Source organism: Lissotriton vulgaris, chromosome 9 (genome assembly GCF_964263255.1).
Source record: "Lissotriton vulgaris chromosome 9, aLisVul1.2, whole genome shotgun sequence".
NCBI lineage: Eukaryota > Metazoa > Chordata > Amphibia > Caudata > Salamandridae > Lissotriton > Lissotriton vulgaris.
Genome location: NC_141697.1, coordinates 154,928,322 through 154,950,642, shown reverse-complemented (window position 1 = coordinate 154,950,642; position 22,321 = coordinate 154,928,322). Strand labels below are relative to the sequence as shown.

At 50.7% G+C, this 22,321-nt stretch overlaps 1 protein-coding gene across 4 annotated transcripts in view; it reads right to left on the bottom strand.

Moving 5' to 3' along the window:
- PTGR2 (prostaglandin reductase 2) overlaps positions 1-22,321 on the bottom strand; it is a 465,729-nt gene that overhangs the window by 33,424 nt on the left and 409,984 nt on the right. The gene's annotated exons all lie outside the window — the stretch shown is intronic.

Here is a 22,321-nt window from a genome sequence, read left to right as displayed (position 1 = left end):
CCACCGCTGCAAGTGCAGGTTGCCCCAAGCTTCCTGATGAAGTGTGCTGCGAAGTACTGACTGGTAGCGCATCTTGTGCTACAAGATGTGTAAGTGCCTGGAGCAGCGCCCTTGGGCCCACTCTTGCAAGCACAGTCAAGTACTCATGCTGCAGGATGGTGTGAGCGATCCTCCTGCAAGAACCCTGACACTTAACGAAACAGGGGAGGTTGCTGTGAGCGCTGGAGGCAGGCATTCGCTGGGGTTTTGGGGGCGCTCCTTGGTAACTCTGACTTTCAGGCATCTTTTCCACCAAACCTCAATTCAGGCACTTAATAAAATCTGCATGGCTGCCAGTAAGTCACAGGCGGAAGTTGTGTTTTTAATCCATTTTGGACAGCAGACTGGCGCCGCTCTTTTTAAGGCTGACACTCCCTTCAGAGCGCCCACACAGTTTCATGAGAAAGAGGATGCTGAGAGCTGGGAAGACATCTTTATATTCTAAATTAGACACAAAAGTTTACAACGTTGCAACCCAGCTAAGCTCCTACCTGTGCTAGGGAAAACAGACGACAAATTGTCTCCCATTCTAGTTCATTTAACCATTATTGAATGTTGTATGTACTGACAGTATCTATCTTGTTCTTCTAGAAATACTTTTCTTTATTTCATGTCCATAATTGTACTTGGATATATCAAAGCATATAAACTATTTTAACTAATTGGACTAACACACCTGCAAACAATGCCTCGAAACAAGGAGAGCCAAGGGCTGGACCAGTTTGATTCCCAGTGCCAGTGCCATTAACTCAGCCCGATGGCACCCAGGGCCAGAATACTTTTTTCATACATCTTAGAACTATAAATAGAATAGTTATGGGATGTTTAGGAATAAAAAAAATTATAGTACAGAAAATCGAATATTGCCTAGAAATGTGCAGGGAATGTTAGTGGTGCAGTCAATGCTCTCGAGGGGCAGTCCGGAGAATGTGTCTGCTATCACAGTGTCTCTGACTCCAACAGCACAGCAAACCCTGTCCCATCCTTCCAGCTCTGGCACTATCAAGTACTTTGCACATCATTTAGCAGCACAGCCCACCGTCCATATAATCAGTAACGGCTGTGCCTCACTTCAACGATAGGGCTTTTATCCCTGCTGATTTCGCAAGCCCGGGGCCTCACGCTGCCAGCAGCCCACAGAGCGCGGCTCTGGTGCCTTTTAAGCTCAAATAGAATTTGTGTAAACTAGGGAACTATGATTGTAGCAAGCAGTTGGGTGAGGGTGCCAGCAGACTGCTGCAAGCCCCAAGCTTGCTGCAGCAGCACGCTCAAGCCACCGGCGGCGCCGCGTCTGTAAGTGTAAGGGTACAGCGAGAGCGCTTAGGGGCCCCCTGGAGCTCAGGGGCCCCCCGCACCGCAGGGTCTGTGGGGGCCTTTGTTACGCCCCTGCAAGGAACTACCGAGCTGATCTGATAAAAGGGCTAGTAAGGAGGGGTCCCCCCCCCACCTCTGCCCGCCAACTCCATTAGACCTCTCTTCCCTGCCGCTGGCTGACTGTCGCAGGCTCTCGCTCTAGACGCAAGCTTAAGCTTAAAGCGCAAAGGCGAGTGTGGGAGAGCAGAGCCGGGCTGGACGCACAGTCAAGTCAAGTCAAGTCATAAAATTTGTATAGCGCACTACCTACCCAGAGGGTTTCAAGGCGCTTAGGAAGGGGAGGAGGATTATTTGTCAAATATCCACGTTTTAAGCTGCTTTCTGAACGCTAGGTGATTCTGGGTGAGGCGAAGGTAAGCGGGGAGTGAGTTCCATGTTTTGGCAGCCAGGTATGAAAAGGATCTGCCTCCCATGGTGGTCTTGTTGATGCGAGGTACATTGGCGAAGGCTTGGCTGGAAGAGCGAAGTTGGCGGGAGGGGGTGTAGAAGGACAGTCGAGAGTTGAGGCAATCTGGTCCGATGTCGTAGAGTGATTTGTGTGCGTGGGTAAGCAGTCGGAAAGTGATCCTCTTATTGACGGGTAGCCAGTGGAGGTCTTTCAGGTGGCCAGAGATGTGTTCGTTGCGCGGGATGTCTAATATGATCCTGGCTGAGGCGTTTTGGATTCGTTGTAGTTTCTTCTGGAGTTTAGCGGTGGTACCTGCGTAGAGGGTGTTTCCGTAGTCCAGTCGGCTCGTGACTAGAGCGTGGGTGACTGTTTTCCTTGTTTCGGAGGGGATCCAGCGAAATGTTTTTCTGAGCATGCGAAGAATGTTAAAGCAGGAAGAGGATACGGCGCTGACTTGTCTGTTCATTGAGAGCGAAGAATCCAGGATGACGCCAAGGTTCCGTGCGTGGTCTGTCGGGATGGGTGCTTTTCCGAGGGCTTCCGGCCACCAGGAGTCGTCCCATGCAGAGGGGGATGTACCTAAGATGAGGACTTCTGTTTTGTCTGAGTTCAGTTTCAGACGGCTGTGTTTCATCCATTCGGCGACTTCTTTCATTCCTTCGTGTAGGTTATTTTTGGCGGTGCTGGGGTCCTTGGTGAGAGAAAGGATCAGTTGAGTGTCATCCGCGTAAGAGATGATGTTGAGGTTGTGTTGGCGGGCGATGGCCGCGAGGGGGCTCATGTATACGTTGAAGAGGGTGGGACTGAGTGAGGATCCTTGAGGTACGCCGCAGATGATTTCAGAGGCCTCGAATTTGAATGGTGGGAGGCGGACTCTCTGGGTTCTTCCGGTGAGGAATGAGGTGATCCATTCAAGTGCTTTTCCTTGGATTCCGATGTTATTGAGGCGTTGTAGAAGGGTGCTGTGGCAGACTGTGTCGAAGGCTGCAGAGAGGTCGAGGAGGATGAGGGCGACTGTGTCTCCATTGTCCAGTAGAGTTCGAATGTCGTCTGTTGCTGCGATGAGGGCGGTCTCAGTGCTGTGTTTGGCTCGGAAACCAGATTGTGAGGGGTCGAGTGATTTGTTGGCTTCGAGGAAGGCGGCGAGCTGGTTGTTGACGGCTTTCTCGATGACTTTGGCCGGGAATGGAAGAAGCGAGATGGGGCGGTAGTTTTTGAGTTCGGTGGGGTCCGCTGTGGGTTTTTTCAGAAGGGCGGTGAGTTCAGCGTGTTTCCAGTCTTCTGGGAAGGTAGCGGAGTTGAAGGAGCAGTTGATGACGTCTCGGAGGTGCGGAGCTATGACGGAGTCTGCTTTGTTGAAGATGTGGTGAGGGCATGGGTCTGTGGGGGATCCAGAGTGGATGGAATTCATCAGGCGGATGGTGTCCTCAGTGGAGATTGGGTTCCAGGCGTTAAGGGTGTTTACGGGGGGAAGATGGTCAGCAGATGGTAGGGTGGGTTGGCTTCCGGGTTGGTTGTCAAAGCTGTTGTGGATGTCAGCAATCTTGTTGTGGAAAAAAGAGGCTAGGGAGTCGCAGAGGGTTTGAGAGGGGGTGATGTCGTTGGAGTTGGCCGAGGGGTTGGAAAATTCCTTGACGATGTTGAAAAGTTCCTTGCTGTTGTGGGCGTTGTTGTCAAGTCGATCCTTGAATGCTGTTTTCTTGGCTTTTCGGATCAGTTGGTGGTGAGTGCGGGTGGCGCTTTTGAAGGCGTCCTTGTTGCTAGTGGATGGGTCTTTTTTCCAGGCCTTTTCAAGGGAGCGGCACAGTTTCTTGGACTTCTTGAGATCATCGTTGAACCATGAGGCCTTCTTGTTGCCAAGTTTGTGTTGACGTTTTTTCAGTGGTGCTAAGGTGTCGGCGGTGTTGGATAACCAAAGGGTGAGGTTGGAGGCGGCTTCGTTGGCGTTAGAAGAGAGGGCTGGGGAGGTTCGAAGGAGCGATGTGGAGATCTGATCCGTGGTGATTTTGTTCCAGTTTCTTTGTAGAGTTGGTTGTAGGTGGATGATGGGTTTCGGCTTATTGTAGGTGAAGTGAACGCAGCTGTGGTCAGTCCAGAGGAGATCCGTAGTGTGGCTGAAGGAGACATGGTTGCTGGAGGTGAAGATGGGGTCGAGTGTGTGACCTGCGATGTGGGTGGGGGAAGTGACCAGTTGTTTAAGTCCGAGGTTGGCGAGGTTGTCTAAGAGGGTGGCGGTGTTGCGGTCGTTGATCTTTTCAAGGTGGAAGTTGAGGTCTCCCAGAAGGATGTAGTCTTTGGAAGGGAGCGCGTGTGGGGTGATGAAGTCCGTGATGTCTTCACTGAATTTTGCGCGGGGTCCTGGAGGTCTGTAGAGGAGGGTGCCTCTAAGAGTTGTCTTGGGGTCGATGTGGATCTGGAAGTGAAGGTGTTCGGAGTTAGCGAGGTTGGCGTCGGAGCTGGTAGAGATGCGGATGGATTTCTTATGGACGATAGCTATTCCTCCTCCTGTATGGTCGGTGCGGTCCTTGCGTGTGATCTTATAGTCGTCAGGGATAGCGATGGCGATGTCAGGGGCGAAGGCATCCCAGAGCACTGGGGCACAACAGGAGAAACTGCATTGGTTCCCTAGTCTTCGCGAGCCCACGACCTAAGGCCATCTAAAGCTTCCCCTACCATCCAAGGACTAACTAACCAACAAACTAAGCTGCACATGCCCCAAGATGCCAATACGGATTCCAGTCACCAGGTCAAAATCAGCCTCAGACGCCAACAGTGGTGCTGCCTTAGCAGGATCAACAATGAACGGCTCAAGCACACTCTGCACAAATGCCCCAAACCCAGGCAATCTCCCTGGGACCTCCAAGCTATCGAATAATCGAAAACCTATCAATACAGGCCTCATTACTAATTATTTGCCTTCACGGTCTTTAAACAACGCACCAGCCAACGACAGGACAGACCATTTAGGAAACAGCTCAAGCGCCTGGGATGATTCTTCTCCTTCTGCAACAACTACCCAGGGCCCCTGCCAAACGGAGACTAACAGTCGGTCGCTCTCTCATCATAGCATGGACATCACTAGTTTTCAAGTTTCAAGTTTATTTATTTATGATTTTGGAACTCAAAAGAGATCCACATAAGGAAACAACATGCACAAATACATTTAGAACACATTTATAGATAACAATTGCAAAAAAAGAAAACAGTTAAAACCCTCTAATATATTTCTAAGAAAATTTTTAAAAAGTTAAAAATGTTATAGCAAAATATTTCATTGGGAGGAATATAGATAGAATCTAACAGGGCAGAGGCTGAGAGAATACTTAATTGAAGACAAATTGGTCTTAGCCATTTACGCCTATAAGGGGTTAAAACTGGACATACAAAAAGCACATGGTTAGTATCCTGGATAGAGTCATTGCAAAGATTACATCTAGCTGAAGAGCCATACCATCTGGACAATAATGTATTCAAAGGAAGTAGATCCTGCCTTAATAATAACAGAAATCTGCGCACACCATTAGGAAGATTCCAGGTAACGTATGGTTGCGCTTTCTTTATTAGACTGGTATCTATGATCCTGGAGACATCTTTCTTAAAAATACGAGCTTCCCTATCCATCTCAAAGCTTAATTCCCAAGATGCCAGCTTCAAGATGGATTTCAGTTGATATGTGGATAAAGAAAATAAAACTGGTTCATCAAGTTGTAAAAGATCAACTGCGGTTCTAAAGTTTTTCACAATTAAGGAATGCTCTTTAAAGGATCCTAACAGTTCTTTTTGGATAAGATGTCCTAAAGTACCAGATTCTCCCCTAGCTAGGTTAAAGACCCATCGCACTATCCCTGCTAGTCCCTGAACCCAGCTGCTGCGCAGGCCAAATTCCAGCCTGAGGGCAGCTGTGGAACATGATGTATTAACTGTAGTCAGATACCGCAGAACTTTGCCTTCCGTGGAATTTAAGAAACCCCAATCACTTATATCTAGTAATTCAATACCATATAGTGGTGATGCTGGGATTTTAGCGCGGTAAACTTCTAACAAGATAGCAAAGTGTCTTTTACCTGTAGAATTGTAAAGGGAGAATAGACTTTTACCTTGAACAATTGCTTTCCAAGTGTTGTTTGCTATGTGAGCCTTATCGCTTAGATTACCAACAATAGTTTTTCCGAGGAAGACATAGGATTTTACCACTTCTAATCTCTGTCCCCCTACAGACCAGGGAAAACTCACATATTTTGTTTTTTTCCTTCCCGTCATGTACATTACTTTACTTTTTGATACATTTATCTTCAAATAATGTGCCTCAGCATATGCATAAAGCGCCTGCAGGCGATTATTTAATCCTTTTGGTGTCAAGTCCAGAATTAATATATCGTCGGCATATAACAGACAAATAATTGTTGAACCCCCCAACATAGGTGCAATTCCTTCACTTGTGGACAAACAAAAGGAAGATCAGATATATAAAGAGAGAATAATAAAGGGGCCAATAAACAACCTTGTTTTAACCCATTGGCAGTGGGGATTACTTGGGATAATCCTCTTTCCCCACCTAACAAGATTCTACACCAGGTGTTAGAATGGAGAGCCTGAACTAAATCCAGAAGAATGGACGGCATACCAAGGTCCGATAACTTCCTCCACAGCAAAGACCGATCTACTTTGTCAAAAGCTGTGGAGAAGTCTATGAACGCTCCATAGACTCTCCCTCCTCGGACCTTGATATACTTTTCACTTATGATCTGCAAAGCCGTCAAATTGTCCATAGTACCGTGCCTTTGCCTAAAACCCGTTGGCTCAAGGGGCAAGATTTCCTCCTCAACCACCCAATCATTAATCTCTTAAGCAAACATTTCGCAAATACCTTACCTATGGCATCCAAAAGGGCAATTTGACGGTAATTATTTGGGACGTCCCGTTTTCCCTTCTTATGCAGGGGGACCAATATGCTCCCCTTCCAAGAGGGGAGAACCAATTTACGGGTGAAACATAAGTAGAAAATCGGGAAAAGAATTTTGCTCCACATCTCACTATTTTGTTTTAGAACTGAAATGGGAAGCTCATCTGGACCCATTGCTCCAGAGGAACGCAAGCCTTTAATAGCAAATTCAATATCCTTTTCGGAAATTCGAAATAAACCTGACCCAAATTTGTTCTTTAATTGGGATTGGTAGTGGTCTGGATCTTAATCCACAACCTTCCCCAATAAGTGTCCAGAATGTACTAACTTGACGCTTACAAACTGCTTCCCGTAATTTAACCCATAGGGAGTCTTCACTAACAGTCCTACTCAACTGTGCTCGGGCCCAGACTCGGCATTCAACACCATCATAGGCTCTGCCCCAGCAGCTCCCCACTCATTACTTGACACTGACAGCTTTAAACCGGCCTCCAGCGGGCATGCTAGATCAATAACAATCGAGGCAATAATACAACAAGCTCACTCACCTACTAGGCAAGTCTCCCCTTTGAACACCGACACATGTTCTCCCGTTGTCCCAAAAAAACAAGATCCGGGAAAATTTTCAGCATCTTTTTTACAACAACTCGAAATCAAAATCGAGCGAACCCTGGAGTCCACTCCACAGCTGTACAGACTATCTAGTGGGACAAACTATCACCACCACACCCCTAAATGTAGGTGGAAGCGGGTCTCCGGAGCTCCTCCGCGCCCGCCTCGCACCACCACATATCCTGCGCCCCGGCTCGGACCCCGAGCCCACAAAAGTATCCAGGAGGGTATCAGGAGCGCGTAGGGGGAACCTGGAGGTCTGGGGGCCCCTGTAACTGCCCTCGCAGAACTTTTGGCAGAGAGCGAGGCACCCGGAGAAACGAGCGCCCAAAATGGCGGCCGCCGTCCCGGCCTGAAACGCCTAGCGGGAGAGCCCTGGAAGCGACGAGGAGCCCTGAGACGCTGTGGCAGCTGGCCGTTTGTCAGCGGAGGCCCCCTTGCACCCATCGGAGGTGAGGAGCACTGGCTGGCGCCACAGAGTAAGCGGGACCGGAGGGCGAGGGACGGCCGGTTTGCCTGACCCCAAGATGGCGCCGCCCGAGTGTCAGTGACTGCCTTGGCTGCCGATTGCGGAGTCCCTGGGGCCTCGTGGGGTACTGAGTCCACCCTCTTGATGGTGGGATAGTCGCGGAGCCCACATCACCAGCAAGCCAGTGGCGCTCGGACAGCGACGGTGAGGAGTAGAAGCGGAGGCACCGGCTGCCTACTCCTGGGAGGCACCTGGTCTGAAGGCGGGAAGAGGCAGCTGCCTGGCCAGAGACGCCCGTGTACCGGGAACTGCATCGAGACTGGTACTTGCAGGCGCCAAGCGACCGAACGCAGAGCACTGGTACCACACAGACCTGGTGGAGCGGGACCTGATCCTTGGGCTGCTTATAGACCTGGACCCCGCCTGACACGGGCCCAGAGGCGTGCGAGAGCTGAGTGCCGGTGACGGAGCTGGTGTGGAGAGCGGGAGCACCGGCGGCCACCGCAGGGGCACACGAACCTAGCTGCCCGCCAGCATGGTGCGGGGAGGCAGAAAGAAGGGTTTTGAAGCCCTGAAGCTGGATGACCCGGGCCACCTCGTGGAAGAAGATACACCGGGGCCTGGAGCGGGGAGCTCGGCCTACCCACGGGATCCTTCCCTGGGGGACATCATGCAGGCGATCATGGAGTCGCGGGAAGCTCTTGAAAAGCGCATGGATACCATCGGATCGGACCTGACCTTGCTGAAGGACAACCATAGGAAGCTGAAGGAGCGAGTGGCGACCTCGGAGGTAACCCTGAAAAGTCTGCCTGGGGACGTAGCTGATCTAAAGACATCATTGGCGGAGATGGCGCAGAAGGTACGAGTGCTGGAGCTCAGAGCTGAGGACAGTGAAGGGCGCTCTCGGTGCAATAACCTCCGCCTCGTGGGGGTCCCCGAAAAAGTGGAGGGGCAGGATGCGGTCTCCTACCTGGAGGGCTGGCTGCGGACTGAGGTAGCCCCAGAAGGACTTTCCCCGTTCTTTGCCATTGAGCGCGCACACAGAGTCCCTGCGCGCCCCCCCAAGCCGGGTGGACCGCCGCGTCCGATAGTACTGCGTCTCCTGCACTTCAGAGACAGGGACCACATCCTGCGGAGGGTGAGGGGCCTCCCGGACCTGAGAGTCGACAATAACAGGGTCATGGTCTTCCCGGACTTCACTAGAGACGTGCAAAAACAAAGGGCCTCCTTCCTGGCGGTCAAGCGGAAACTGAGGTCGCTGCAGCTGCCCTATGCTATGCTGTTCCCGGCGCGGCTGAGGGTAATTGCTGGGGAGCACACCCACTTTTTCCTAACACCACAGGAGGCTTGGAGCTGGCTGGATGCCAGAGGGGAGTCGTGCGCCGATCCCCCGCCGGGGACCTCACCCAGGAGACGTTCCACTGAAACGACGCCGACACGACGATCTGGCTCCCCGTCGGGATGGCAGCAGGAACGAGCCAAGGCGGTGCTGGCAGTGGCGGCCATCAGCCAGGGAGACGCCAGCCCCTCCAGTAGCGCATCGGAGCAGTCGAAGGTCAGTGCTCCAGCCCTTGCTCCAGCAGTGGGCACGAGCTCTCAGAGGCGGACCTGCCGGTGGTGACTCCCCAAACAGCAGATGGAATTCTTGGCTGATCTAGATCGCAGGACACTGGCCGCATATGTAAGGTACTGGGGTATGGATGGGGGCCGCTTCCGGACGCTATGCAGTGAGGTGCGGATACCCCCTGGGACTTATCACTGAGATCTTGGGGGAGGGAAGAGTCGGGAGGCCTCTCCTGAGTGTTTTTGGGGGGGGGTGGGGCGGGGGCGGAGGGCTTCGGGCCTGTCTGGGGTCGGCGTCACGGCCACTCTAGCCCTATTCTACTGTGATACGTCTTTGCTACTTGAGTTTGGATGGGGTTTCCATGTTGGTTGTCTGTCCTGGGGTGTGGGAGTTGGGGTAGTTTGTTTGCACAGGTTAGGGGGGGACGGGGGTGGGACCTGGGTGTGCTGGGGGGGGTCACTGAGAGGGTAGATAGAACACGGTGGACTCTGCAATGGGATCCGACTTAGGCTACAAATGTCTCACATGGAACGTAAGGGGGATGCATTTGATGCATAGGCGACACAAGATCCACTCCTATTTAGTCAGGTGGGGCATTCACATCGCCTTCCTTCAGGAAGCGCATCTGCTAGCTAAGGAAGGGAAGGCGCTGCAACGACGTTGGAGGGGGCAAGTCTACCACACTGGCTACTCTGCTTATGCTAGGGGGGTGGCCATTTGGATACGGGCGGGGGTTCCTTTCCAGTGCACACAACAGGTAATTGACCCGGAGGGGAGGTACATAATGGTACGAGGCAAACTAGATGGGAGGGACCTTAATTTGGGTTGTTTGTACGCCCCGAATGTGGACCAGCCGGCATTTCTCTCCCTGCTGTCCAACAAACTGGCCCCGTTCTTAGTGGAACCCTTGCTCCTGGGCGGCGACTTTAATAGTGTGACTGACACTGCCCTGGACAGATCGCACCCCCCCCCTACCGAATGCACCAGCTGGCAAACTGGCACTTGCGCGCTCCGCCTGGCAACGCCAGTGGGGACTGCTCGACTCGTGGAGGGCTAACCACCCGTCGGACAGGAACTACTCGTTCTTCTCCGCTCTCCATGAATTGCACATCCGCATAGATGCCTTCCTGAGTTCCCAGGACGTGCACGCAGAGGTGTGCCACAGTGAGTATCTCACGCGCTCAATCTCTGACCACAACCCACTACTCGTGCGGATGCGCTGGTCACAATACCGCCCGAGGATCCCAGCTTGGAAACTCCACCCCGAGGCGTTAGACGACCAGCTCTTCCGAACCACAATAGCCTCGGGCATCGAAGCGTACTTCCAGGTAAACGCGGGCACGGCGGGCTCAGCCGCGACGGAGTGGGACGCCTTCAAATCTGTGATGCGGGGTCAATGCATTGCGACGTCATCGGGGGTGCGGAGAACGTTACTGGAGGACATCGCGAGGGAGGACGAGAAATTACGGGGACTGGAGAGGGCAAGGCCTGAACGACCGGACACACACGAGGCCCTGCTACAGGCGCGAGAGGCGGTGGCGGCGACGGTGGAGCGCCTCCGGTGCTTTGACTACAAGGCCTACCTTACACGAGCGCACTCGGAACGCGACAAGTCAGGAGCTCTTCTGGCCTGGCTGGCCAATCCGACTAGCCGGGGCTCGGTCATCCTTGAGCTCAGGGACCACGCGGGGGCGGCGCGATTTGATCAACAAGGGATCAATGAGTTATTCTATGATTACTACACAGAGCTTTACCGCAGCAGGGTCCTCCCATCGCTGGAGGAATTCCAGGCCTTTATGGAGGATCTTGAGCTGCCGGAGCTGGGAGAGGAGGACGCGAAGCGGCTCGGGGACAAGATCGAGGAGAGAGAGGTGCGAGTCGCCATCAAGAGCATGGCGAGGAACAAGACGCCGGGCACCGATGGATTCCCTACGGAATTTTATCTCACCTATGTTGATCTCCTTGCGCCCCGGCTGAGGTGGCTGTACAACGAGTCGAAGCGGCTGGGTCGCCTACCTGCGACCACTGGGGAGGCGCTGATCGTCCCCCTGCTGAAACCGGGCAAGCAACCGTGGGACAGAACGGCGTACCGCCCACTGTCCATGCTCAACCTGGACTACAAGATTTTAAGTAAAATCTTGGCGACGCGTTTGCTCCCCCACATGCCCATGCTGGTTCACGCGGACCAGTCGGGCTTCATCCCGACCCGCAACACGGCGCTTAACATGCGACAACTCCTACATGTACTGGAGGCTGACACCTATGACGGCGACGAGGCAGTGGTGTTTGCTGTCGATATGGAGAAGGCCTTTGACAGCCTAGAATGGCCTTATCTCTTCCACGTCCTGCGCGCACTGGGCCTCGGCGAGGGCTTTGTGAATTGGACGATGCTGCTCTACCAGAACGTGACGGCGAGGGTCAGAACTGGGAGGGTTATCTCTGAGATGTGTGTGGTGGGCAGGGGCACCCGCCAGGGATGTCCTCTCTCCCCCCTACTGTTCGCCCTGGCTGTCGAACCCCTTGCGGCGCGAGCCCGGCTGGGCCGGGCGTTTCGGGGACTGGACATTTATGGACAGGTGCACCACATCGCATTGTACGCAGATGATCTGCTGATGTTCTTGGCGGACTCGGCTGACTCCCTGCGTGGAGCTAAGACCCTCCTACAATCGCTGAGCAGAGTATCGGGCCTCCGAGTGAACTGGGCGAAGTCCCACCTATTCCCAGCCCGCCCACGGAGAGTATGCCCACAAACCACAGAGGGTGTGACGTGGGAGGAGAGGAGCCTGCGATACCTTGGCACCTCGATCTTCCATGACAGGGCGGATATACTTGAGGGAAATATCGGGTCGGCAATCAGACACACTAAAGGGAACTTTGACTTTTGGAGCACGCTCCCATTGTTACTCATGGGGAGAGTGGCGCTACTCAAGATGGTGACCTTGCCGCGGCTGCTTTACTTCTTCGGGGCCCTCCCGATCTGGATCCCGGCGAGCTACTTTCGGTGGCTGGGGTCGATGGTTATTGGCTTTCTGTGGGGAGCGGGCAGGCTCAGGGTGGCGCATCACACGCTTCTCCGCCCTCGGGCGGATGGAGGGTTGGCAGTGCCAGACTATGAGCTCTACTATCTAGCGGCGCAACTGCAGTGGCTATCGCAATGGGTGGCAAGAGCCAGAAGAGGGGAGGACGGATCAGGAGAACCGGCGGGCCCAGTCCAGGTGTTGTCCCGGATTGTCCTGGGACTCCCGATGGGAGATTTCCACCTCACTCAGGAATTTGCAACAGCCCGAAAATGCTGGAACAGATATCGCCGAAGGGGCGGTATCACGGTTCCGTATGCACCTGAGATCCCACTCAAACTCTGCGGGGCACTACCGCACGGAGGCTCGTGACGCGGGCTAGGTGGTTGGGACCTGCAGGGGCTGTCATCCATGGGTGACCTTTACGAAGACGGGGTACTGTTGCCCTTCGACCTCCTGAATGACCGCTTTGAGTTGGCGGGAGGGGACTTCCTCCTTCACGCGGCGCTAACAGCGGCGAACCGCAAACACTGGAAGACGGGCATGACGGAGCCGGTGGGCGGCTCTGGGCGAGGGAAGGGGAGTAGGCGGGGATGGGAGAGTTGGGGGGTACAGGGGGGCTGGTTGATCAGTAATGGTACAGAGTGACTCTTGGTTCAATTGGACATGGGGCACGGAGGAGGGAGCGTGAGGACTGAAAAGCAGCACTGCCATTTCCAAAACACCTGGAACTTATTGACCAGCACAGTATTCTCCAGCGCAGCTCTTTCCCCATGATATTGCCGCTCAACCTCCGGGGTGTGAGCTGAATGGCTGTGTGACACGGAGGTGGGGAAGCTGCACATTAATTGAGCGCCAACGGAAATGGCATGAATATACTGTATGTATCACTTACCTTGCTGCAATAAAAAGATATTTACAAAAAAAAAAAAATGGAACCAACTAATAATTTAGCCAATTCACCTGCTGACCTCACCGATAGTCCAATAAAAAATTCGCACTTGACCTCACTTGCTGCTCCTACCTCAACATTTCTAATGCGTACTACACCCTCTGTATCCCATCTCTCAACCAGCTCTCAAACAATAGAAGATCTTGTAGCTGCCCCAGCGCTCAATCACAAGGCAGCCCCACTTTCCAGGAAAGCAAAGAAAAAACTAAAGAAAGCGCAAAAGAGGGAAAAATCCAAAATCGAGCAGCATCTTTCACTGCTTGCACACATACAACCAAATCAGCTACCAGCTCAGCCAAGCTTTACCCAATTTTCATGAAAAAAACATTTAGCAAGAACAACGTAGAAGCGGCATTAATTAACTTACAATCTAAACCACTAAAGATTAAGAGCTCCGCCGAAGACCCAACCCGGGATGCGTCTCCCCTTAATGCCTCTCCTACCTGCCCCCATAACAACTCGAATGGCAAGGACTGCACAAAGGCAATCGGTCTTGAACCCGCGGGAGGCTCAGGCGTAAGGATAAGTCCCGCTCTCGGACCACCAATGTCAATCACTTCCTTAAGGCCACATCCGGAGGCTATCGAGCAACCACTCTCCACCATTACTAATAATATAAACATGGAACACCAACAGGCGGCAACTTCCCCTCGCGGATCTACGGCTATCAGTACCCTCTTAATACATAGGCCAATACCTGTGCCTGATAGTCAAGCTACATCGGTTACCTCAATGAACAGTAGCCGTCCAAAATCAGGAGAGGTGGAGGTTGTACTTACACCAAGATACCACGCCAAAGGTAACCACGATGTTCTGAACAGAGGTAACATTTTGCGCCTGTTTAACCATATCCCATCACTGGATCATATAGGATCTGCAGATATCGCCTGGGTGAAATTCCTTAGTCTGCCAGGAGACTCCCACGACGATTCAACAGTGGTGGGGCTAAATCAACAGACACACCTGACAGCATTGCCACGTGAAGCAAATCAACTCGCAGACTGGGGCATTGAGATCAGGCACCTACCAGAGGATAGATACCCCCATTTTCTAGCTAAAAACTCGCAAAACACCCATTCCATCTTAAAATGCAGGGAAGACCCGGGCTCCGGATACCATCCGGCCAACATTCCTCTTCAGATCGAACATCTGAGGATTACTTGCTCAACTAATCAGAGAAGGGCCTTTTCCAGCTCTCAGGCCATCAACCACCAATCTGGACACCAGGGCGAAAACAGCCGACAGCCAACTCGACGGCATCTTTGACTGCCCTAAAGGCAAAACGGATCACACCCGGAACAATCGAAACAACTGCTTTACAATCATTTCCTGGAATGTGGCTGGCCTCCAGATATTGATTAAGAACAACTCGGCTGTACAGTACCTCCAAAGCGGCGACCTAATCTGCCTCCAGGAAACATGGGCAACCACCATCACCGCCCTTCCTGGATACTATGATATTCAGGTCCCAGCAATGAGACAGAACATCTTTGGGCTGCCAATGGGCAGCCTCTCTGTTTACATCAAGCATTTGTGCATACTGGAAGCAACCATGATAGGATCTGATCCATCCGGAACTCAAGTAGTATGCATCAACGGACTAAAAAATCATAACAACCCGTCCGTTTGCTACTATTTAATTGCTATGTTAATCCTGCCTTGCACCCGAGAAATCAAGCCCTGGACGACCTGGCCGCCACAACTGGAGACTTTCTCATTAAATACCCCAACCACAACCCTCTTATAGCTGGGGACTTCAACAATAGATCGCTTGATAAACCAGAAAATGAAAAGAATCATGCTAAAGAGGTCGCGCTTCTGCAAGCTTTATTTAAAGCCAGCTCTAATTTATCTGCCCTTAATCTAAGAAAAGCAAACTACCACACATGGGTCCCACCTCCAACCTTCAGGAACATCTCTATCATCAATTACTTGTTCATCGTAAACACGCTAGCCCTTCACCTAAATGATTTTAACATCGACCATCGAACCGAGAGCGATCACAGACCTTTAAGAGCATCCTTTTGCCTTTCCATTTACTCCCACGGGCGAATCCAAGGATGAGGAAAACAAACAAATCTTATGCAGGATTAAATGGTCCATTAATTTAGACTCAAAACTGGCTGACTGGGTAACGAAAAATGATCAAGCAAAAATCTCTACTGGCCCTCAAGCATTCTTAAATAACTGGCCCATTCTCTTGAGAGACTTGCATCTGGCTCTGGGGGGCCCATCTGACACTCAGGAAAAACGGGTGCCAAATGCTCCTAACCAAGCTTCAAACCAGGAAACATCTGAAAACAAATGGAAGAGGCAAAACAGCCCAAATGGAAGGAAAAAAGGAGCAAGAGCAGCTCAGCGAGCCACAAAAAGGCCACGTCGAGCAGCTAGCAAGAAACGCGCATGGGAACCGGACTAAACGTATAGAGGAAGCCTGGATAAAAATGTTCTCCCTCCTAAAAGAAAAAAATTCGGCCCGATTCTGGAGATACATTAACCAGCTCAGCAACAACAGCCAGACTAAAGAAAATGGGGTGGAGCATATCAATCAGCTTTATAACGGCGGGGCAGGGGAGCTGTTAACTCCCTCCCGCCCCAATCACCACTCAATGGAAAAACACCGGGCCTGGCTACATCTGAAATCGCAGTAAGCAAGATCATTAGTCCTATGAAGAACGACTGGGCACCAGGGCCTAATGGAATACCTGCAGCAGTTTTTAAAACATTTCGGCAGTTTTGGGCAGAACTCCTCACATCTCTTTTTGGACAAGCTTTCCTCAAAGCCACAATTCCATCTTCTTGGCAGGGCTCAATATTACACCCAATCTATAAAAAGGACAACCACTCAAACCCGGCTAACTATAGATTAATAGCTTTGTTGGACATTGAAGCCAAAGCTTACGCCCGCGTCTTACTGGCGGAATTCGAAAATTGGGTCAGCGAAAACAACATCCTGCCTTTCTCCCAGTCAGGCTTCCCCTATTTTGCTGCTATGTGGATTACAGTGCAGCTTTCGACAGAGTCAACCGAGGGACGCTATGGTACAAATTAAATTCCTGGGGGATACCATCTCCACTTCTCTCAGCTTTGATATCCTTGCATCATAAAACTTGGGTGAGGATCAAAACAAGTGCAAAAACATTATCCACAAAAATTGCAACTAAAAACGGCTTAAAACAAGGCTGTGTACTTGCCCCACTACTATTCAATCTCTACTCCGTCGACCTTCCCAAAGAACTGGCAGGCGCAGCCCTGGCCGCACCAAAACTGGGCGGGACACGTCTACAGACAATGCAATACGCCGATGATATCATTATCATGGACCACACAAAAATCGGACTGCAAAGATCGCTCACTGCTCTTAACAAGTACAACACAAAGAACCACCTTCTGATGAATGAATCCAAAACCAAAATTATGATCTTTGGGAACTAGAAAAAAAAGAAAAATCTTACTTGGAGAGCTGAGGGTCTTCAAATAGCGACCTGTACCAGCTACAACTACTTAGGAGTCTGGTTTAATGCAAAGGCAAACCAAGCAGCACACCGTAGACATTTAAGGCCCAAAGGCATGGGGATCATTCACAGCCTAAGGCTCTTGAATCGCCGCCTGCACAGTCTCACAGCCGAACCAATTCTAAGGGTGCTACGGGCCAAACTACTTCCAGCAGTGTCCTATGGCCATCTGGCATTCCCCGGAAAAATGGACGTATTTCTGGCAAATTTACAAATAAGAGCCTATAAGAAAATCTTTTCTGTCCCGCAACACGCAAGGAGGTCGAGGACGAGACTCGAGCTGGGTCTGACCTGCGCAATCATTTACTGACTGGGAGACTTGATCAAACTCTACATTCACACTCTACGAGCTTCAGGACAATCTATGAAAGAACAACTACAAGCTGTGTTCAAGGATGAACTTTCCCCTTGGCACAAACAGCTGCAACTTGCCATTTCCACACTAAAGATTGAAGCCACCTCCCTCACTAATCCAACCATTCCCCTGTCAACGTGGAAAAAAACAATAACAAATCAAATCACTTTTGTTTCATTTCAGACAGACGTTGCCGGGCTCTCCAAAAACGTCCTTTTCACAGCTCTGAACGAATCATACATGAAGGGGAAACCTCAACCATATTTTAACTATTCTCTTAACTCGCAGACTCGCAATAAAATACTATACATGAGGCTGCTTGCCCTGTCAATTTTTGGCTTTAATCCGCAGTGGGCTTGGTGGAATGAGCAGCCCATTTGTAGGTTTTGTAATTACATACACGGGTCCTGGCTTCACCTGTTATGCTGCTGCCCATTCTTTGCCTCAGACCGATGCCGCTTACTGACTCCAGTCTTCCGGGAACAGTCACTGAGACATTGTAGGGAAGCATCGGCCATGTGTTTCAGCAACAACTCAGCCCAGGCCTTAGCAAGAGCTGGGAAGTTTGTTAACATTATTTTAACCGCACTGCATAATGCTCTGCATTAAGAATCTGATCATGATTTTATATATATATATTTATTTTTTGTTTGTTTTTTTAAATTTTTTTATTCCATTATGTATTGTCATGTTTGTATATTACAGTTTTCATTAACTGTATAATAAAGTAGTAACTGGTAAATCAAGCCAATGGTAGGAAACAACAATAAGTAACTACAAATATTTCGGAAGAAGTCTGGGAAAAGCATTTGGGATCCATGACAGGTGGCATAAGAAATATAATAAATCCAACGGAAGAAGGTACAGCTGACAACTACAACGACAATTTAAGGGAAAATACCCGGCTAATGATCTAGCATATAGCAGTGGAGAAAATTATAAGTTCTAGCCGACGGAGTAGTACTCCAGGGCCAAATGGCCTTTCTCAAGCCCTACTTAAAGAAAATCTGCAACATTGGGCAAAGAAATTGTCAATCCTATTTAATCATGTTCTGTTGAAGGCAGAAGTCCCAGATAAATGGAGGGGCTCAATTTTGGCCCCGCTTTACAAAGCTAATCAAGCCTCGGATCCTGCTAATTATAGACTTATAGCCTTAATGGATTGTGAAGCAAAGTTTTTTGCTAAATGCTTGCTGGCAGAGCTAACGGCTTGGGTTGGTGCCAGTAAACTACTTCCAAGGGACCAAACAGGGATTATTAAAGGCATGGAGACGATTGTTAACATTCAAATGTTAGTTCTCATAATTGATATGGCCGGTGCCGTTCGGTGAATCTTCATTTGTGTTTTATTGATTTTAGCTTGGCTTTCGACACTGTGCAAAGAAATATTCTTTGGAACAAATTATCAAAAATGGGAATCGCACCTAGTTTGCTGAGAGTGATACAATTGTTGAATACCAACACCTGGACCAGAGTAAGGTTGGGACAGAGTACAGTACTGTCAAAAGAAATGATAATAAGGGGCGGGTTGAAGGAAGGATGTGTTTTGGCCCCTACCTTATTCAACTTGTACTTAGCTGATATCTCATCAGGGCTGAATGATATTAATTCTCACTCCCCGACTGTGGCAGGTTTTAAGGTTTCGCATTTACTGTATGCCGATGATATTGTATTAATAAGTCACACAAAGGTGGGGTTGCAGAGATTAATTAGTGAAAGTGCTCATTATGCCTTTACTCATGGGTTAAAGGTTAACTTAAAAAAGACAAACAATGCTGGTGACAAGGGGGTTTGCTGCAAGACCTATATTGAGAATGGAAGGTTCTGCCATAGAATCTGTTTCCGAGTATAGATATCAGGGTATTATAATAGATGCTAGGAGTTCGGGTAAAAATCAGTGCGCTGCACTACAGAGAAGAAATAATTCATTAATTGCAGCATTTGCCACACTCCAGAATAATTTAAAAGGGCTTTCCCTTAATCCATTATTACAATTCATGTCAGTTAAACACGTTCCATCTCTCACATGTGGAGTAGAGACTTTGAGAGGATGTGCTGATAATACTATAGACAAACTAGTGACAGGGACCTATCGACGCCTGTTTAATCTTCCTCGGCAGATTTCACCGGAAATTCTGACTCAAAAGACAGAACCTAAACAGCTTAGGAGCCTATTTAAAATTCTGCCATAAACTTAGGAGGGATAATAACTCCTCGCTTATGATAGTGGTCTGGGAGGCAATATGTGACGTAAACATAAGCAGGCCCATGAATATTTTACACTGGCAATAGACACGTTTAAGGCGGTACAATTATGGGCTTTACCACTCTCACAGGTGGCTTTTAATAAAGTAATAAATGGGTGCAGTAAAAAATTGTCCTTGTTATGGGATAAAACAGTATTGGCAAAGAGATCCCATGCTTGGACAGTTATTGCTTCCTACAGTATGTTAAAACCTCAGAGCTATCTAGGAGACTTAAATAGCCAAAGGGCAAAGTTGAAGTTTATGAATCTTCGATTTGGAAATAGCCAATTTCTTGGAGACGCCCCTGCTTGGAAAAAGATGAGTAGTGAGTCGACGTGTCGCCTCTGTAACAACAAGAGAGAAGATATTTGTCATATCATTTGTAGCTGTCCTGCTTTAATAGTTGAACGTAGGAGGCTGCTGAGGTCGGACTTTAATAGTCAAATGATACAAACACATTGACAAGCAGTTATAGCCAGTTTACAAGGAGAACGTTTTCAATTCATTCTCAGACTTTTGAAGTTTATAGAAATAGTGGAGAAGAAACTGATTAACTGTGGCCAATGAGGATTGTTTTTTTTTAGTCTTTATGAACTGATAAATAGTACTTTTTAATTATGTGGTTTGTAAATAAGGATATAGAATTGATTATGCATGACATGTAAGAAAAAATTGTATAAAGGTGTTTTTAAATGTAAGTTTTTACTAACTGAATGTAGGAAATGGGACCCCCGGCCGGCCAGGGCTTGCGCCACAGCCAGTCAGAGACCGCCACTCCTATGTAAAGTCGACCCCTGCTCACCCTCTAGGTAACGCGGCGTGGGCAGTCAGGCCTATCTCGGAGGACATGTGTGAAGCATTTGCGCACGCACCCACCAACAACAACATCCCGGGCCTCCCACAAAAGGAACTCCACACCAAGTATATATGAAAATAGTCTTTGTATTAAGAAGGACACATAGGAACATACACTTTACAATGTGCTCGAGGCACGGCAGGGGTTTACAAGGGAAATGGTACAGGGCAGGGCCAAGGGACCACTGCCAGGAATATGCCCATGACGGAGTTGGCATTTAGAACACATAACAACTGGGAGCTTCCTCGGACTAGGACTAGAACACATAATCACCAGGAGCTTAGCATTCGAATAAGTCACGCCCCGGGGTCTCATAGGACTAGAAATAGAACTCACTCTAACCAGTATCGACATACATGAGGCAAGGTCATACGAAAGGAATGGCAAGGTACATAACACCACAGACGTACCTGTAAGAAGGAAACACAGAATAACTCTCAAGGAGCACAGTTAACATTTAGCGAGTACTTTCAACAGGCCAACTGGCCTTCGGGGCTAGGACGCCCAAAGTCTCAATGTCAGGGTGGGCTGCAGGTAGCCTACAATAAACCTAAACGTGGTAGCTGCTCACGAAGTGCTGGGCAGCCGTAGATGATGGGGCATCACGTTGGAGCCTCGCAGGCTCGGAATAATTAGGCAGCAGGGGGGAGCCTCACGGGCTCGGGGACCGAGGTACTGGGGCCGAGCCTCGCAGGGGCAAGGGACCATGGTGGAGCCTCTCGGGGCTCAAGGAATGAAGGGGCCAAAGGTGGAGCCTCGCAGGGCTCAATCCCTAGGTGGGAGCAGGCGGAGTCCCTCTCGGGGGACTCGGCTTCGTGGGAGGCCTCACGGGCCTCAGGGCACAACCGGGGGTTCACTCGAGGGGGGGGCGGGCACCGACAATGTGCCCCGACGCCCCTCCTCTCCACTGCTCGCCGCAGCACTCACAGGTTCTGGTGCGCCGGTCTCCTTGGCTGCGCCAGCCTTCTTCTTGTGCTCCGGGGCTCTCTCTCTCTCGGGAGCCCCGGGGGGGGGGGGGTCAGCAGCTTCACGGGGGTATCGCAGGAGCGCGGAGTGGGCTCCCGCCGCTCCTGCTTCGTCGCCTTTCCTCGGCCGGCCTCCCTCCTTCTCTCGGGCCGGCAGCCAATCACGGCATGGCCTGGGGGATGACGCTAGGGGGGAATCCCGGGCCGGCAGCCAATCCCAGCGCGGCCCGGGAATAGCATTACGAGGGGTCCCGGGCCGGCGGCGGTGACTCGGGGGAAATTACGAGGGCCAGGCTCCCTCGAGAATTTTAAAGGAGCAAGTAGCGAGGTAGGCTCTCGCTGGGGTTGTAGAACCTCTGCAGTACGGGGCAGACGCCGGGTGGGCACCGGCTCGTTGAATATAGCGCTCCCAGCGCTAGGGCATGAATGAAGCGCCCCAAAGCGGTAGAAGGCAGGGATCAGCGCTTCCAGGCGCTGGGCAGAAGGGACAGCGCTCCCCAAGCGCTAGATGCAGGATAACAAAGTCCATAGGTAGTCCAGGACCTCAGGGGGGCCCAGCAGCGCCAAGAAGGGGAAAGGGCCATCCTTAGTCCAGGAGTAGGGCAGGGCCCAGGGAGGCAAGCCAACCCTGAGCCCAAGCAGCAGCAGCCCCTGGTAGATTCAAGTTAAGAACAAGAACAAGTCCAGAGTGTCACAGCACCCTTTTTATACACACATTCTTGGTCTGAAGGGGCAGGCAGGGAGAGAACCAGCTGGAACTGGTTAAGGGGGGATTCTTTACACTGGCCAGGCTAGGAACATCAGCCGCACCCCAGGGGGTGGAGCCAGCATTGTCTGGGGAAAACCCAGCCTCATTCATGACACTCAACCCAGACAGTCAATCCACAAGCAGACCCAGGCTCACTCCTCCCCTCACATCAGTATGCTAAACACTCCATTCACCACCGGGGCAGACCCTCCCAGATCCTGGGAGCCAGGCTCACCAGCCAGCCTCGGCCAATCATACGCCAGGCACACATTCCACAAATATACCAACTTCTAAAAGGGGGACTTCTACACTAGACAC